Here is a 14,741-nt window from a genome sequence, read left to right as displayed (position 1 = left end):
ACTGTGATATTATTTTGTAAATATCTTTGACCAGAGGCATTTGAATAATGAAAATCTTTATTGAATAGTTGATGGGGAAAAACTCAAATACATTATTCACGCTGATTATTCTATCAACTCTATTCCTAGCTGCCTCTCTATGAAATTTCTAATACATCTGTCCCAGTAGTACCTATGCAGTTGTGTTCAAATTTTCTTCTGCACTGCAAACTGGGCCTTATCCATCCATAAGTTCTGAGTGTTTTACAGGCCAGCTTTGGCAACAGCTCTCTAGTGGGTCACCTATAATTACTGCGCCCTCATGTAGGGTTACTAACTTGGTAATATTTAAAAACCAGACACTCCAGCAGAAGTTCTAGAATCTCCCCTGCCCTGCTTCTTCCCCCACACCTCCCTGCCCCGCTCCCACCCACTCTTCTTCCCCTCTGCCCCAAGTTCCTTGCTGCTTTTCCCCTCCCACCCGGATCAGGAGGGACCTATCTGCGGAGCAGGGGCTGGGAGCTGCAGCCGCCCGATGAAGATAGGAGGCAGCTCTAGCTGAGCAGGGGCTGGAGCAGGTGATGACCCGGCACCTCCCCTGCTCGCAGTAACTGTCTTAGGGTGTCTGGCATGGTCAATTGATCTGACTGGACACTGTCAGGTCCCCTTTTCAACCAGACTTTCCGGTCAAAAACTGGACATCTGGCCACCCTACCTTCATGGCCAAGATGGAGTCCGCTCTACAGGGCAACTCTGGCCAAGAAAAGACACATGCAGGAACACAGTAGAGAATCTCCCTTCTATCCCAGGAGCACCTGTACCTAACCCCACTGACTAAATACATACACACACTGGATTAGTACAGTGAATACAGACAAAGGAAATATTTATTGACAGAGGGATGAATGGTGGAAAACAGAGGGAAGAGAGAGGGGGAGCAGTAAAGCAGGGTTACATCCAACACAAGGACCCACAAACCCAATGTTACCCTCATATAAAAGGATAGACACTGAGCAATACATCTAGATTCAGAGCTCAGGAATCCTTGGCAGAGTTCCAGTTCAGCAGTGACTCTTGGGTGCTCCTGATGGTCTTTGGCACCCATAAATTTTACCAAACAAACCCTTCTAGTGCCCTCTTCTGCCATTCTCTGCAAACCTACACAGTGCAACAACCTCACTTAACTAGCTACAACCTCCCTCCTTAGTTCCCAGTGCAAAGTCACAAGCCCCAGTACTCACAGACCCGTATAGTTCTGGGCAATGGCAATACTGGGTCTGGCTTCAGTTTGTCCTTCTCAGGTGATTCTTTCCCAGAACAGCACTCCTCCTGCCTCCCATCCTGGGATGTTCCTGCTGGCACTCTGTCCTTCCTGACATTTTGGCTGACTCTCGGCTGCTTTGTTATGTAAAGGCCACACTCACACCTGTAAAAAGAACAGGAGTACTTATGGCACCTTAGAGACTAACAAATTCATTTGAACATCAGCTTTCATGGGCTGTTACTCTGAAACTCACACCTGTCACTCTCCCTCTCTCTCAACCCCCTCCCCACTGGAACAACCAGCACAACACCTCCTCTGCTTTAAGATGAGGTTTTAAAGGGGACATGCTCTCTAAACCTGAAGAAGTTACCACTCTCCCTACTCCCCCCAAAAATAGTCTTTGCTGTCCCCAGTAAGGAGGGGATCCACAGCCTCAAGTTGCCCAACAGGAGACTCAGAGCCCCCATTGGTCAAGAGCATCCCCAGTGTCCAATCCACAGGCCCCCAGGGGTTTCCCATGAAGCAACTCTCCCCCAACAGTACCCCAGAGATCTGTAGGTCACTAGGTTCCCCCAAAGATCATATGTCAGCAGACGCCTGAGCCTAAATCCCCTTGACAGTCTATGTGATTTGGATTCCTAAGTGCCTAAATCCCTTTGGAAAAATGAGACCTAGGCTGCTACATCAGTTAGGCATTGCAGCGCTGAGCACAACAAAGCCTAAATACCTTTAAAAGTCTGTGGCTTTGAGATCTATGGATATATTGGAGAGATATATATATATATTATATATATGGATATATATCCAAGTATATATGACTTATTACATTCCTTAAGGAAGGCTGTTCTGATTCAACTGAAGGTAAAGAAAAGTACTAGGCTGAGCTTCTAAGTAGTGGTTTAGTGGCAGGACCTTCTTTTAAAGAAAGAAGTGAGTCTGGAAACCACATATTGTTGGGAAGCCATGAAGCTGTAGAGGATTGTGCAGAATTTAAAGTGTCTTGCATTTTAAGGCCCAGGGATGCTGTGAGAACACTTCTGGAATAACACAGTCACTGATGGACCTTCTCTGAAGTGAAGCCCCGCTAATTCGTGAACAAGATCTGGTACCTCTTAAAGTAATCTAGGCTTTAACAGTCAAAATTTTACCAATTAGGATGTTCTCTTCTTCTCTTCCTATAGCAACAGGCCCAGCACCGGCTCTGCTTTCTGCATCATTTGGGGGAGGGATAGCTCAGTGGTTTGAGCATTGGCCTGCGAAACCCAGGGTTGTGAGTTCAATCCTTGAGGGGGCCATTTAGGGATCTGAGGCAAAAATTGGCGATTGTGCCTGCTTTGAGCAGGGGGTTGGACTAGATGATCTCCTGAGGTCCCTTCCAACCCTGATATTCTATGATTCTACTCTTCTCTTCCCTCCACCTCCTTGTACTAGTCCAGCTATCGTGTGGGGGTGGAACAGAAAGGCAATGCAAGCAAAAACTGCAGAGCAAAAGTTTAAAATCTTGTTGAATAATCTGGGGCAATTCTTTCATCCAGTGCACTGTGCCAGCCCTGGGAATGATAGTTTGGGACTAACAATAAAACTTGGGTCTCCCACATGGTAGTCAGAGACCTAGATGTTCCATTTCTGATTATGTCTGGATCCCTCCAGATACAGGCATGTGTTCCCTAAGTTTTCCACTCAGTACATGAGACTTTAGTCACACCATTGACTATAGGAGTAGATGCTTTTTTCCAGCATTGGAGTTTTAGTTTGTTTGTTTTTCTTTGTTCCCTTTTGCAGGGTCAGGTAAGTAATACATGTTTGGCCATTGCAATCTTTTTTGGTTATAGTGTAAATAGAGTTGGCCAAATTCAGTCTAGTGTATATGGGTGCAATTCACATGGAATCTCCAGGCCAATTTAGCAATAACAGCAGCAGAAGAGGTATAGTTTTTACTGCCTTGGCATTCAGTGAGAGTGCAAAACAAATGGAATGTTCTGAAGGAATGGAAAGGGAGGGGACACAGCAGGAAAAAATCAAACAAGGTGCAACATAAAGCCATTCATCCCTCCCCCATTCCTGTTTGTTGTTTTTCCTTATATACACAGCCTTCTGCTCTGCAATTTGTGCAAGCTATGTGTTTTGTCAGAACAATACAAGCTACAGTGCTTTACTACTTACAGCCAACATGTAACTTTCTCCACCATTTATGTCAACACTGAACTTGATCCCTTGAATTCAGTGTCATTTCCAAATAAAAACAAGGTTTTTTGGAATAATTATATAGGGCTCAATCCTCAGGTGCACTAGAACAGTGCCTGGCACACCCTAGGGTCATGGGTACACCAACGTCTCATACTCATTCCTGATTCTGGAGCCAGCTTGGGGCTGGTTAGGCACCCAGCATAATTTAAAACAGGCTGTTATGCTTGTTTGAACATCCAGAATGCAGTGTGCTTTTGCCATAGGTTGAAAGAGAGTGTGGGACTATCAGCATGGAAGATTTCAGAAAGAATCTAAGCTCTCCACAATCATCAGTAGAATTTGTATACTCATATAGTAAATAAAGAGCTTGATCTAACTTATGTTTGAAGAAAATCTGTTACCTGAGCAAATAATGCTGTTTCTAATGTTGTTCCTACATTTTAAAACAAGAGCTATATATCCATTATTTCATTGACGTTAATCATGTAGTGGACTTAGTTATTAAGAAAATACAGTTAGTGGAATCAGTTATGTTTGCAAAGTGATTGGAGCTCTTTACTCAAACACTGCCATCTAATTTAAATTCTGAATTTTCAAAGAAATTTGATACATCAGATGTTTTACAATGAAGTAGCCATCAATTAAATTACTGACAACTGTTTTAGTAAATTCCGTATAGCAGGCTTCATATATTAGGGCACTCAGGATATTCTAAAGTTGTTCTGTTCAGAGGAAAAGGTTTGATTGTAGTCATGAAAATGAAGACCTCATTAATGGCCAATTGTTGGCAAATCTATATAACAGTCTGCATCTGTGTTCTCATTGTTTCAAAGTCTACAAAGACTACACAGTTCAGATTTAGTCAGCCAATAAAAAAAATGGCTTCCTTTATGCACATATACACAAATCCTTTCGAGGCTACTTCCTCCGTTAATTGCTAATTTTCCTTAGGTTCAGGATTTTCATTCAGAGATGAATTTTAAAATGCTTGATTGTTTACAGTTGCTAGCATTATTGTTTTTCTTGTTCAAGAGTCCTCTAGATCAGGGGTCGGCAACCTCTCAGAATTGGTGTGCCGAGTCTTCATTTATTCACTCTAATTTAAGGTTTTGCGTGCCAGTAATACATTTTAACGTTTTTAGAAGATCTCTTTCTATAAGTCTATAATATATAACTAAACTATTGTTGTATGTAAAGTAAATAAGGTTTTTAAAATGTTTAAGAAGCTTCATTTAAAATTAACTTAAAATGCAGATCTTATCAATTCAGTGTGATCCTTGCTCTTGCTTTTCCTTGCTGAGTTTTCCAATGTCTGGCACATATTTGGATACTTTAAGCTGCACAGGCTTCTGAGTGATCAGATGGTAAACGACTCCGAGAGGGACAGAGGACAGATTTCATGTGTGAAAATACCTGTTCACACAGGTATGTCGATCCAAATGCTGAAAGCATTGCAAACGCAATTTTCTTCAAACAGTTAAATTTCACTGGCAGGACCGTCCAGCAGGTCAGAATTGAGGCCCCATGATCTCTCTCAGTAGCTTCAAGTGCAATCCGCAGATCTCCAAACTTTGATGCCCACAATTCTGAGCTTTTTAACTGAATGAGCTGCATTTTGAAATCTTCAACACCCATCCACTGAAATACAGACAAATCCAAGTCACTTTCATTGAACTTTTCAGGTTTCATTAGAAAAGAAAGCATTGGGCCAAATCTCTGGAAATCTTGAAATCTGTCAGAAAATTCTGATTCCAGTTCTTGCATGTACATTCTAATCTCAACATCAAATGCAGTGCATTGTTCCACGTGGCATGATAGTGATGTAAGCAGCAAATCAGGACTTAAAAATATCCCAGCAAGTGGCACTGGAACAATTTTTAAGTGGGAGTGCTGAGCTGTGCCCCCTCTTGCCCCTGTCTGCACCCCTCACTGCCCCAGGCTGGGGCCAGTGGGCCACAGCTGGGGGTGGCTGTAGAGCCCCAGGCCGGCAGCAGAGGCCCCCGGACTGGTGGCTGGGACCCAGGACTGGCAGCGGGCTGAGCGGGGACGGTGGCCGGAACTCCGCTGGCAGGGGGCCAGCAGCCAGTACCCCAGGCCGGTAGCAGAGCCCGGAGCCGGCAACAGGCTGAGTGGGGCCAGCGGACAGAACCCCCAGCTGGCAGGCGGCTGGTACCCCAGGCCAGCAGCAAAGCCCCCAGGACCGGTGGCCAGGACCCGGGCAGTGTGAGTGCCACTGAAAATCAGCTCCCGTGCCACCTTCGGCACACGTGCCACAGGTTGCCTACCCCTGCTCTAGATTATAATCTTTGGAAAAAGGTTTTCGTCAAATATTGAAAATCTTCACACAAGTCCTTTAACCTAATGTTATTAGGGGACTGCCAAATTTCATCATGGGTACTTTGGCTAATTGTCTATGGCTGTTTCCCCATCTGAATTAGTAATTTAATATATATCTTTATTGCTTGAGGTTAATTTTTGCATTTTTTTTTTACAGAAATACTTTTTTTACTTAGCCTGTGTTTGATATTCATCCACTGAAAAATAATTTATTTCAAGGTTGACTTGATTTTATAGTCTTAATTCTTGTTTCTTATTTGTGTATTTGCTCTTTAAGGTATATATTCCAGCTGACATTTACATAGGGCTCCACTGCAATTTTCCAAGCTGCCCTATAAGAGCAGCACCTTGTCATAGAGGTCTACTCGCTACTGCTGTGCTTCCTCCTGGTTGCTCTGGGGATTAGCTGATTCCAGGTCTGACACCTCCTTCCATTGCTTGCTACATGCCCTACCTTCTCCTTCTGACTCCCTCCTCAGGCCCTACGTTACCAGCACTCCCAGCTATCTTCGAGACACCACTGACTTCCTGAGGAAACTATAATCCATTGGTGATCTTCCTAAAAACACCATCCTAGCCACTATGGATGTAGAAGCCCTCTACACCAACATTCCACACAAAGATGGACTACAAACCGTCAGGAACACTATCCCTGATAAAGTCACGGCTAACCTGGTGGCTGAACTTTGTGATTTTGTCCTCACCCATAACTGTTTCACATTTGGGGACAATGTATACCTTCAAATCAGCGGCACTGCGATGGGTACCCGCATGGCCCCACAGTATGCCAACATTTTTATGGCTGACTTAGAACAACGCTTCCTCAGCTCTCGTCCCCTAATGCCCCTACTCTACTTGCGCTACACTGATGACATCTTCATCATCTGGACCCATGGAAAAGAAATCCTTGAGGAATTCCACCATGATTTCAACAATTTCCATCCCACCATCAACCTCAGCCTGGACCAGTCCACACAAGAGATCCATTTCCTGGACACTACGGTGCTAATAAGCGATGGTCACATAAACACCACCCTATATCGGAAACCTACTGACCACTATTCCTACCTACATGCCTCTAGCTTTCATCCAGATCATACCACACGATCCATTGTCTACAGCCAAGCTCTACGATATAACCGCATTTGCTCCAACCCCTCCAACTCAGACAGACCTACAAGACACCTACAATCATGCATTCCTACAACTACAATACCCACCTGCTGAAGTGAAGAAACAGATTGACAGAGCCAGAAGAATACCCAGAAGTCACCTACTACAGGACAGGCCCAACAAAGAAAATAACAGAACGCCACTAGCCATCACCTTCAGCCCCCAACTAAAACCTCTCCAACGCATCATCAAGGATCTACAACCCATCCTGAAGGACGACCCATCACTCTCACAGATCTTGGGAGACAGGTTAGTCCTTGCTTACAGACAGCCCCCCAATCTGAAGCAAATACTCACTAGCAACCACACACCACACAGCAGAACCACTAACCCAGGAACCTATCCTTGCAACAAAGCCCGTTGCCAACTCTGCCCACATATCTATTCAGGGGACGCCATCATAGGGCCTAATCACATCAGCCACACTATCAGAGGCTCGTTCACCTGAGCATCTACCAATGTGATATATGCCATCATGTGCCAGCAATGCCCCTCTGCCATGTACTTTGGTCAAACCGGACAGTCTCTACGTAAAAGAATAAATGGACACAAATCAGACATCAAGAATTATAACATTCAAAAACCAGTCGGAGAACACTTCAATCTCTCTGGTCACTCGATTACAGACCTAAGAGTGGCTATCCTTCAACAAAAAACCTTCAAAAACAGACTCCAAAGAGAGACTGCTGAATTGGAATTAATTTGCAAACTGGATACAATTAACTTAGGCTTGAATAGAGACTGGGAATGGATGAGTCATTACACAAAGTAAAACTATTTCCCCATGTTATTTTTCCCCCCCCCCCCACTGTTCCTGAGATGTTCTTGTTAACTGCTGGAAATGGCCTACCTTACTTGTCACCATGAAAGGTTTTCCTCCTTTCCCCCCCCCCCGTGCTGCTGGTGATGGCTCATCTTAAGTGATCACTCTCCTTATTTCCGTATTTCCGTATTTCCCATTAGTATTTAATGTACTGAAGGTGCCAGAGTGGGTGGGTGAGATTCTGTGGCCTGCGCTGTGCAGGAGGTCGGACTAGATGATCAGAATGGTCCCTTCTGACCTTAGTATCTATGAATCTATGAATCTATGAATCTTACAGTGTGTATGATAAAACCCATTGTTTCATGTTCTCTCTGTGTGTATATAAATCTCCCCACTGTATTTTCCACCAAATGCACCCGATGAAGTGAGCTGTAGCTCACGAAAGCTTATGCTCAAATAAATTTGTAAGTCTCAGCATAACTGTTGCTTTCTAAGGCTTGGTTCTCACTACAAAGTTAGGTTGATGTAAGATGCCTTTTATTAACTTGATTGTGCATGTGTCTACATTTAAATGTGTCTCCCACCAACATAAGTACCACATAAAAGCGATGAAGTAACACCACCTCTCTAAATGGCATTGAGCCATGGATGACATACTGAGGTCAACGCAATGCAAATGTAGACACTGAATGACCTATGTTGATCCTAACAGTCTTCCAGCAACTGTCCCACAATGCCCAACACTGACCAAACCACTCTGGTCTCAATTGTGAAATCCACTGCCTAGAGGTCACTGAGACTGGAAGCCTTTTCCTGATTACCCAGCATGGCAAGCACACCTAGCAGCTCTCCCCTGTTGAGTGCAACTACCAACTTGATCAGGCCAGCTACATGCTCCAGATGCACTCCTGCCTGGAGTAGACAGGGGTATTGAATCTCCTGGGAATGTGGGAAGAAGAGGCTGTGCAGGCACAGCTACGAAGCAGTCATAGAAACATTGACATCTACAAGCAAATTGCCTGGGGGATGCAGGTGAAGGGGCATGACTGGGATCAGCAGCCATACCATGTGAAAGTGAAGGAATTAAGGCAGGCATGCCAGAAGACCAAGGAGGCCAGCCATTAATCCAGTGCTGAGCCACAGACCTTCTACTTTTACCACTAGTAACCTGCAGACCACCAAGAAGCCCACACTACAGAGCCCTGCCATGAACAGCAAGGAGGAGAAGGATGATGGGGGACATGTAACCAAGGAGGTCCAGCTATGCCGCAAGCCAGAACCTGTTTGAGGCTTGACCACAGTCCAGATGGTCCCAGCAGTCAAGCATGGGCTAGCCGGATGCAGGGAAGGAACCTTGGGTAAGTGTGTGAATGTATTTCCCATTAGTATTTAATGTACTGAAGGTGCCAGACTCCAGTGTAGTAGGACACAGCTTTTGACTTTTCACTAATTTATCAATACTAGAAGAGATCACAGTACAACAAAGAGAGGTTGTTACCTGCTTTTCATTCCCTTAGAGTTAGGCTGGAGCCTGGAATGTGGAGCAATTTGTTTATGTACCCAGGGATGTCCTTTGAATCCTCCTGAGAGATCTCAATGAAACTTTCATGGAGGTACTCTGCAATCCTCTTCTGAAAGTTTCTAAGGATGACAGCCTTATTTCTTCCTCTGCAGGCTCTACTGTAGTAAACAGGCTAGCAGCATACAGGCCTGAATGGCTTCAGGACTCCAGCAACGGCTGTGCTCTCAGTGCCTTTGTTACCCTGAGGAATGAGGTATCATCTAAAATCACCACTGCCTGTGGGAAATAGTGTTAGTATTCAGTGCCATTGCCCTATACTCATATTGTTTCATGCAACCGAACAATTCCCTTCTCATTTCTCCACCCCCTCACCTCTAGCAAGCCATATTCCCCATGGCTGGGACTTTTGAGAGCAGTGCTGTGCACAAGCGCTCCAAAACTGAAGTGTCAATAAGCATATCTTGTTTAAAACTTTAGAGGAGAGTTGCCTGATCTATTGATTGTATATGAACTATATTGATGACTTAAGAATTTCCAGTTAGTGCTCTGAGATTTGACAGGTTCTTGTCCCAAAATCAGGCCCAGTATTATTAAAATTACTGTTCAGTTGGGAACCCCAACATGCACAGTTGCAACACTCACACGTAAGAAAAACCCTCTGTATTCTTAATACTTTTATTAACAGTTAGCAAAGTTGCAAACACTCTAACACAGCAGGGTAGATAGAGATAATATAGAATGTGCATCTGAGCATCCATAAACTCACACCATCCCTTGCAAAACAACCTGAAGTGTTAGTCATTATCTTCCTTATCATCAGACCGACCATTAGCATCAACCAGTGGTCATCATCCTGGCATCTCCCAAGAGTTACATCTCCCAGGGCATACAGACCAGGCTATAACTTTTATAATGTGTTAAGCTGACACCACCCTGCCTAATGCATATTCAGGAGAGGTTTCTCCCCTTTTCCTTATTTGTATTTCTTCACCCTACTAATGTTGGGGTGCCATTCTCCCATAGATTACTAATCCTTTTACCTCAAGTTTATTAGCATAAACATCAATTAGTTACCATAGCACCTTTGTGGTTAGACATCTGCTGATTTTCCTAATTTTATCTCAAACTGGTATAAACTAGCATTTTGTGGTTACCTGTCAGCAGTTTAGCAGCTGTCTATATTGTGATATCTTATGATCTAGGGTTCCTCTTTGATAGCTGCTTATGCTAAGGCTTTTTGGGCCTTATGCCTTGATTAGTTTGCTCACCTATTATCTTATAGGCCTTGAGATTGTAGGCTCATTGCATTACTATTTTAACTTATACTTATGCCTTATGTATAGGCTACAAGTTCCACAACCCCCTTGATAGGGTGATTAGTAATAAACCCTATCACATAAATTTAGGGCCTTACTAGATTTGCATGAGAAGGCTAAGAAATTTGTTAGGCTGTGATTAACTGCCTGGGATAACTAGTTGCATAACGGTGTTCTGGTACCTGCTATATCTTTGCAGTAACTGCAGGCCAAATGAAAACATAATTATTCCGTTCTTTGTATTGTTACCTGATCTTGAGTGATTACCTGAGGTTGAATGGTTCTTTTGGTGCTTATATAATTTGGGGTTGATTTCCCACAGAAGATATGTGGGGTAGTACTTGATACCTTTTGCTTAATCTAATTTTTTTGATTTTCTGATGCATACACCACAATACAATGAAGATAACAGGTACAGGGGACTTTGCCATATGATCAATCTATATATATGCCTTTTTGGTGTAATACAAATTTTGAGTTTGAGATCTCGCATTTCAGTTGACAAAAATATCTTTGATGGTTGATCACTACACAGTACTGGTCTTCTCCACCAGAAATATATTTTTTTCAACATATAAATTGACACACTATACTGACACCATTAGTCCAGGCTATAAACATAATACTGTCCCACACGTTGGTTATTAGTTTTCTCCAAATTCAGTATACTGCCATCTGGGTATGAGATCGTACTGCTCCGTGTATGACACTTGTGCACCAAAGGTGTTCTTACATTGGACTGCTGCTGTTTTCCCCAGATAACAGTGTTAGAGTTCACACCAAGTGACACCCAAGTCCTTTTTCTCTGTTTCCTCCACATGGGGGCCAAAGGGAAGGGAGTTCTGAAACTTGACTTTTGCTGTGACTATACTGACAATGGTAGCTGTGTGTGTTTTATCTGAAGCTGCTCCATTGTGGCCTTAAGGGGTTCTCCTTCCACACTCATGGAATGCCTGAGCCAGGTAAAGAGGAGAAAGAAGAGGACTCGGGATGATATGTACAGTGAGACTCTGCAAGCCAGTGCTTACTGGGCCATGAACAGAGGGCCTGGAGGATGAATATTTCAGACTGTGTGAAGAAGGAAAGAGCAGACAGAAGAAAGGCCCAGGAGTCCCAGCAGGAAACATGGAGGGAACGTGCATCCTGTGTTTGCAACACTCATGACAATAGCACGGAGTTTATAGACTCCATGCTTCTGTCAGAGATGGCAGACAAAAGTGCCATGCGGGTTTATGGGATTTTAACTCAAAGGCATAAAAAATATGGCATAGAGATGGCATTATGGGATGGAAAAAGGTGTGTGATAGGAACTTGGTCTCTCACTCCCAGTGGTCCCTGCCCCATCATGCAAAAGGCAGTGCACTCAACAATGGCAAGTTGCACACTGGGATACCTACCCATGGTGCACCTCATCGTGCATCATCACAGGTACTCCTGGTGAGTACATGCAGTACTAGTTCAAGGAGCCAAGCATGCATACTCACTGTGGTGGCTCTATGCTGATGTAACTTGCATTGTACGAAAGTTTGTAGTGTAGACATGGCCTAAGTATCTCTCATTGAATATCTAGATTTAAGATTATTTTTCTCTAGTTGTATTAGTTTATATTTTTCCATGTTAAATCTCATTGTTACTTTCTGCCCATTTTTTTAACTCTCCTAGCTCCCTTTCTTTACTATTCCTAGGGTACATCTTCCCTGGTGTTTGCCACATCTCCTAATTTAGAGTCATCTTCAAATTTAATTAATGTGCTTTTGACTTTTCTTCACTGTAATTAGTGAAGATATTGAATAAGATGGGACCTTATACAAATCCTACAATTATCCCATTAGATAACTTCCCAAAACTTAATGCCATGATGCCTATTTATTATCTGGTGGGATAAATGATAAATATCAAGCATGTTTTTCAAAGATTTAAAAAGGCATGGGTGCACACAGCAAAAAAAAGGAAAAAAAACAGTTATATTTTTTTAATGGAGGCAGAGGAAGCTATTCAATATTTTTAACAATGAACTGGAAAAAATACAAAATCATTACTGATAAGTTTGTAGATGACACAAAGATTGGTGGGGTGATAAATGATGTCAAAGATAGGATCATATGGTATGATGGGTGCAGTCAATCAACATGCTTCTTAATACAACCAAATGTAAGGTAAATCATATAAGAACAAAGAACACAAGCCATACTTACAAAAGGGGGGGACTGCATCCTGGAAAGCAGTGCCTCCAAAAAGGACTTTGATAAACAGATGAACATCAGTTCCCAGGATGATGCCGTGGAAAAAAGACCTAACATGATCCCTTGATGTATAGACAGGGGAATATCAAGCAGGAGTGGAAGATGGGCTTGTTGGGTTTAGTATGTGTGTGGGTGCTTGGCGATGTTAGTGGTCTATGATATACAGGAGATCAGACTATATGATCTGGTGATCCTTCTGGCCTTAAACTCTGGGACTCCAATTATTTTTGTATATGGCATTCATGAGACCACTAATGGAATATTGTGTTCAAGGATAATGTCCACATTTTTAAAACGATGTTCACAAATTGGAGAAGGATCAAAAAAGAGCTGAGAAATTTTCGCAGTCTTGAAAACACACTTACAGTCAGAGACTAATTTATTTAAAAAGAGATTAATCTATTTAGTTTAGCGAAGGGAAGGGTAAGAGTGAACTTGTTCACAACTTGCAAAGAGAGAAGATATCAGATATTAAAGGGCTCCTTAATCTAACACACATAGGCATAACAAGGTCCAACAGTGGAAGCTGAAGTCAGCAAAGTTCAAACTAGAGATAAGGTGTAAATTTTTAACATTGAAGATCATTAAGCATTGGGATAGATTACTAAGGGATAAGGTAAATTCTTCAATATGTGGATTTGTTAAATTAAGACTAAATCATCTTTACAAAATATACACCCTAGTTTAACCACAATTTCTTGTGCTAGATGCAAAAATCACTAGATAAAATTCTATGCCCTATTTTATGCAATAGGTAAGATTAGATTATCATAATGGACCCTTCTGGCCTTAAAATCTATGGACCAACTCCTCAACTGGTATTAATCTGCACAGCTTCATTGATTTCAGTGGAGCCACACCAATTTATGCCAGCTGAGAGTCTGGTCCTATGAATCCATGAACAAGAGTGAAAGTATGTCCCAGGGCCTTGCAAAATACATCCTTTATAACACTTGCACTAATGATTGAAAATAAAATAATCTTACTCCACTTTTGTCTTCATCTATTAGTCTTCCATCATGCACAGACCTTTATGTTAGGAATGTAAGAGTTTTGCAATAAGTTATCTAAGGTTTCTTATCAGCATCCTGCATAAGCAATAAAGATCAGTGAGCATGCTTAGGAAATAACTCATCTCCTTCATGGAATATTTAACCTCAAGATTTAAAAGCTTTTGTGTGTTAGAGCAATGTAATCACCTGTTGGGTTTTAATATTTTCTTAAAACCTGATAAATCTGAGGTTACTTGTATATCATGTTAACTTTTCTCTGAAAAATCCCACATTCTGCAGGATATGTCAATGTTCTGGTTAAATTCCCAATCAGATACCAAAGGAGTACTTGTGGTACCTTAGAGACTAACAAATTTATTAGAGCATAAGTTTTCATGAGCTACAGCTCACTTCATCGGGTGAGGATTTTTATCATACCTTCCCCAGGAAGGGGGGTGCAAGGTTTTGGTGAGGATTTTTGGGGGGAAAGACGTTTCCAAACGGGCTCTTTCCTAATAAAATAAAACCGGTTAGACATTTGGTGGTGGCAGCGAAAGTCCAAGGGCAAAAGGTAAAATAGTTTGTACCTTGGGGAAGTTTTAACCTAAACTGTTAAAGTAAGCTTAGGAGGTTTTCATGCAGGTCCCCACATCTGTACCCTAGAGTTCAGAGTGGGGAAGGTGAGCTGTAGCTCATGAAAGCTTATGCTCTAATAAATTTGTTAGTCTCTCAGGTGCCACAAGTAGTCCTTTTCTTTTTGAGGATACAGACTAACTCGGCTGCTACTCTGAAACCAATCAGATACCGATATTTACAATCCGTCTACTTATATTTTCATTGTGGTTTCAACTTGATATGATAGTCTTCACTTCTTTCAAAAGTAATAGATAAGTATATTTCTCGCACAGAATAGCTACTGTGTTTCTTCCCCAGAGGTAGATGGATTTCAATTATAGATTAATTAA

General features: G+C 42.4%; 1 long non-coding RNA gene across 1 annotated transcript; it reads right to left on the bottom strand.

The window, feature by feature from the left end:
* Positions 1 to 443: 443 nt before the first annotated feature.
* Positions 444 to 14,109, bottom strand: LOC122455630. The gene is made up of 3 exons (XR_006273962.1): positions 12,737 to 14,109; positions 9,202 to 9,501; positions 444 to 1,405 (listed from the first exon to the last, which is right to left on the bottom strand). It is a non-coding gene; the product is annotated as an uncharacterized LOC122455630 (long non-coding RNA).
* Positions 14,110 to 14,741: the final 632 nt, after the last annotated feature.

The sequence above is a fragment of the Dermochelys coriacea genome, chromosome 8 (genome assembly GCF_009764565.3).
Source record: "Dermochelys coriacea isolate rDerCor1 chromosome 8, rDerCor1.pri.v4, whole genome shotgun sequence".
NCBI classification, from domain to species: domain Eukaryota; kingdom Metazoa; phylum Chordata; order Testudines; family Dermochelyidae; genus Dermochelys; species Dermochelys coriacea.
The sequence above is the reverse complement of the archived record's forward strand: the minus strand, read 5'-3'. Positions and strand labels throughout refer to the sequence as shown.